We start from the raw sequence: 5188 nt of genomic DNA, 5'->3' as shown, positions 1-5188 counted from the left end.
CCTGCTGAGCAGAACCCATCCCGGGTGGCAGCAGCCAGGTGCAGGACAGGGGGCAGCGAGGAATGGCAACTGGTGACAGAGAAGTGACTGATGGGGAGGAGAGAGATGAGAGCAACAAGAGGGAAAAGATGGAAAGGAAAAAAAGGAATTGAAACATACCCCCCCCCAAAAAAGTGTATGTGGGAAAACAAGAAAAAGAAAAGGCAAAAATATTCCTGGGAGAAGAACCATCTTCCTCAGCCGGGGTAGGGGTGTCTCTCTGGTGCCTCTCTGAAGCCGCACTGTCTAACCAGAGCATCCACGAGTGCAAGGCCTGTCCCAGGATGCATTCTCCTGCCACGATGTGCTCCCGGTCCCTCGGAGGATCACGCTTTTGATCCCCAAGCAGTGAGAATCTCGGGAACCAGTTTTGGAGTCCTGCCCTCCACAGAGCAGGGAAATTCTTATTTACAGAGCCACCGAAATACTAGCTTTCTCCAGACTCTTGTGTTCAAACAGTCCAAAGGCCACCCCGACACGCGCCATCCGACAAATCATTTGCCATCCAATTTACACCCAGCATTTCAACTCATATGACTTTGAAAGGCATGAAGCGCTACCCTTGTCACCAAGCCGAATGGAAAAGCACTCGAGCTGTGGAGAGGGCTGCGTCCCCAGCGCAGCGCTCCACCACGGCACACACCCGGAGGCTGACTTGTCACTTCGGCACTGGCCCGGTACAGAACTGCTAATCTCTTTCAGATTGAAGAGGCTGTTGGCTGCCAAGACTTCTCTGCCAAAAGATAACTTTATAATACTGATAATCAGGCGCCCTGTGATGATAAAATGCCTGTTGCTTGCCTCTGTATGAAGAGTTTCTTGCTGACAAGCTGCTTATTATGGCAAAGCATTTGTGTTATGGAAAAAGCAGAGCCTTCTACTGAAAAGGAGCAAAAAAATCTTATCTTAGCTGAGAAGTGGAGAAAGTGCAATTAATTAATTTGTTTCTGAGTCTGACCTCTAGACATAATAGATTTTATAGCACAGGTATATATTGTAATTACAGGATAGAGCAAGCCTACAGTGTAGCTTGTAGTTGAGTGCGTAATGAGGAGTGAAAGATTGATGTTCAGTGTGGTCAGATGACTAATACACTGGTAAAGACCGAACTGGTCGAGCAAGAGTAACAGGCACCTGAGATAACATTTGATGTCTCGCTGAATAATGGCGGTGTTTCCTATGTTGATTATCTTCCTCTAACCTGGTAATTAACTTGTCCTGACAGCATTGAGTGCAATGCAACATTCGGGATGCTGCTGCCCCGTGTGTAGCTGATGTCATGCCACTGCTCATCCCTGTGCTCTTTGTCCTCCCTCAAGAGCACCATGGGATTTTCCCAGACTGCACACAGTAAGTATGGGCATATAAACACAAATGACAGGTGATAGATGCCTTCTGAGAAACTTGCTTTAATGATAATCTTCGGTCTTGTCTGGGAAAACAAAGAAAGAAAAGACGAACGTGAGAGAACATCACGCCTTGATTGCAAAATAATGTTAGGTAAACCTTTAGCATAGAAGAAGCCAGTTTCATCCTAAGATATGTTGGAGGGTTTTTTGGTCTTGAACATAGCCATTTTGTGATGTTCTTCATAAAGACCCAGAGCACTCCTCCTCCAATGGAGTTCAATGGGGTTCTAGCTCTCCTGTTGTGTTCAAGTGATGATAAAACACCGCTGGGTCATTACGAGGTTTAAGTGTGACAGACGCCCTACGTTACCGGGTCTCACTGACTGAGCTCTACGCCAAACAAAAGAAATCCTTCGATGTGGAGGTTTCTGGCATGGTATTCTGTAAACCTAGTGCAAGACTTGCATGCCGTATCTTCAAGCAATGCCACTCCTGAGCTTTAAAAGCTGTAGGACTCAATTGTCACAGTTTTTTTAAGGCTACAGGCAATAACAAAGGAATTGCATTTGTAATACCTGCATTGCTGCTGAGAATTTCCTTGGCAGGGTTGTATTCAAGGCTCTGCGAGCTTGATTGGCAATGGCTGGGTTACCTGCTACTGCAAGCCGGGGTGACTCACCTGGGATTTCTATAGCCTGAGCACTAACAAAGAGCCTGTGACTTCCAATCTGCCTGGGGCTCCTGTCTGCTGCTCTGTGTGTGTCTGAAAACAACATGTATTCAGAAACAGAGAGGGGGAGGCAGAAATAAAGGGACAGGGATAGCAACCAACTCAGATTACAGTTTGGGTACCTGCATTTCCCGTTTCTGAGTGACTCCAGTCGCAGTTACGATGCTTAGTTAGTTTCATCTCCTTTACAGAGCTACCCCCTGCAACCCTTAATCGCAGAAGATGCATTTGAAAAACACGGGCAGTAAATGAGGTAGGGTTTGGATAAGAACGGGGATCATGCAAGCCAGCTCTGGCATGGTAGCAAGGGATGCTGCCTGAGTGTGTAGGCAGTAGGAGGAGAGAAGGAGAGTAAAGGCACTCTGTGAGCTGATAAGGGTGGATTAAGGATTTGGCACTGAGCAAACCATTAGAGAAGGATGATGTTAAGAAAGGCAGAGTGAGGAATCGCTGCCAATGCCGTTCCCGCTCTAATGAACTGACCACGGCTGGAAATGGTTATCTCAGGATGGTGCTGAAAACCATCTACTAGGACAGATGAGATGTTTTAGGTGTTGTAAGAAGGCATGAGCGACTCTTGCTGACACTGATGCTCCAGAAGCGCTGCATGTGGATCTCATTTTCTCTCTCCTGGGAGGCAGGAGGAAAGACACAAACTAGTAATATTCAGCTGCTATTTCAGACCCACTGCCACAGGGTCCAGGCTACTTACATGGCAGGGGTACATACAAGCTCTCCTTACCACCGCCTTGAGTGCCTCTGCCTCCTCTCCTCCGTTGCTGGCCGGGGTGGGCACAGGAGGTGGGGGGCGGCCAGGGCAGAGCGGGGAGGCAGGAGGACAGCTCATGTAGAAAACAGTTTTACTCTGCTTAGATCCTGCAGTTTTTTCTTTCCCCCTATTGTTAAGTGGCATTGAGCGCCAGCAAAACAGGAAGCCGCTTCCTCCCGCCGCTGACCCGGCCAACCCAGGGCAGCTGCTGGCTGCACAGAGTGGCCTCCCCACGCCACCCGGTTCCTAGAAAGTGTCTGGACATTTGGAGGAGCCTTAGGGAAGAGCAAGAAATATCAGTAAAGCTTGAATAAGCAGGTACGCTTGGCAGCTCTTACGAGACGGGAGTCATACTGGAAATACCTGGTGGTAACAGTCAAAGCCATCTCTGTTTTTCCACACTTAGGGCCTATGGAAGTGACAGCAATCATGTCTAAGCCAACCTCGGTCACCTCACTCATCTGGTAACTAACTTAATTGTCTCTTTGTTGTGCCGTGCAGCTCTTGTATCAGACATCCTCACTTAGGCTGTGAAGAAACTATTGTTTTACAGGCACCGCAGCTTGTGTTGTGATCCTTAAATCCCAGAAGTCCAGCCAGGTCTCGCTTCACTGGGCAGCCTTAGCAGAGGCAGGAAACGGTGCTGGTGAGGTGGTAGGTGACCCTTTTCTTCCTGAGAAAGCAACACCCCACGGTATCAAGAGACTATAGGCTGCCTGGGTTTCTGTCCTTCTGAGGAGACTGCAAATGGAGGATAGCAAAGACCTTGTGGCTCCTTTTCTAATTGCACATCCCCTGGTGCTCTCTGATATCAAGGACAATGTTGTCCTCCCTGGTGACATTCTGCTGACCTAGAATTCCCATTGACTTGTTTTGTTGTGTTTTGTTTTGTTTTTAACATGGTGTGATATTCTTCATTCTGTCTCCTAAAGACTTACATAGAAAAAAAAAATCCTATAACCTCACTGGGAATGTCTGGTGGATATTTTTCACGACTGCATTTCTGTGTTTCTGAAAGTAGGACACATCGACGTGAAAGAAATGATGCTCAACCCAATCTCTGTCACCTCATTACTCTTGAGCTCCAACTTAATTACCTCCCTGATGCTTTGTACAGCTCTCAACCAGACATTCGGTGTCTGCTTAGAAATCTGCCATGCAAAATGAAGTGATGACTGTATACCCTCTTCCTGCTGGAGAGATGAGCTGTGAAGTTTGGTAAATATCATTTCTAGAGCACCTAGAAGGTGCATCGTATTGTACAGTCCCGATCCCGCATCACTGGCGTTCACAGACGACTTACAAAGACCCACTGAAACCATGCTGAAAGCTCATATCACAAAATTGGTTTAAAGATAATAGCAAAGTTTTAACCCCAGTGCATTTGTGGTTTATAGGTTAGAGCTCCAAAGACAGGAGTTACCTTAACAGCTCCCAAGTTCTGACCTCCTGTATACCACTACGGCTGTACTGATGCCAGCGGGATTGCAAGGAAGAAGAATTTGATGGTTGATTTTTCAGAAAGTCAGTCCCTTGTGTGAAAGTTCATACCCCAAAGTGGAGGGGACATGTCCGAACGCCTTGTAAAACTCACTCCTGGTTCAAACACAGACCAAGGTCTGCCATTTGAGTAGCCCTGTATCCCTCAAAAAATATGTGAGATATACACTGAAAATTAATTTCACATCCCTAAAAATTTAAAATACACTAGTTTTAAGAGTAACAAATAATATGAGCTTATAAGATATATAGTATCTTATAATATATAATATCTTATAATATATAATATCACAATAAGATATATAATATCTTATAATTTTGGCCATGGAGAAGATAAACTGGAACTTAACCACAGTAAACACCTCACTGTTGCAAGGATATGAGCACATCCTGATACATTTTCGTTTGTTTCTATATGAGTGTCTCATGTATCTGAACTCGAACCCGATGCTATTGTTAAGTCACTTCTAAAGACTCGTTCTGCCACGTGGTGCAGCACTCTCGGCCACGCAGTCTCCAGCCCACGTACGTGCGTACGGTGCGGTGTCTCTTGCCAGCGGCAGCAGAGGAGCGGAGAAGCTGTGGGAGGAGAGCGGCAGCGGGGACAGGGCAGCTCAGCTGCGTCACCTCACAGGTGCGCTCCGTCACAACAGGCTGTTCCTACACTTCCCTCTGCTCTGCTCGCAACTGAAAGTTATCGGGACAAACGTACCTTCAAAACGCAGTGTGGATGCCCATACTGCATATCTCTTCTTTTTTTTTTTTTTACTGACTGTTGTACTGCAGTGTTTTGCATTGGTT

This window comes from Chroicocephalus ridibundus, chromosome 4 (assembly GCF_963924245.1).
Source record: "Chroicocephalus ridibundus chromosome 4, bChrRid1.1, whole genome shotgun sequence".
NCBI classification, from domain to species: domain Eukaryota; kingdom Metazoa; phylum Chordata; class Aves; order Charadriiformes; family Laridae; genus Chroicocephalus; species Chroicocephalus ridibundus.
The sequence above is the reverse complement of the archived record's forward strand: the minus strand, read 5'-3'. Positions refer to the sequence as shown.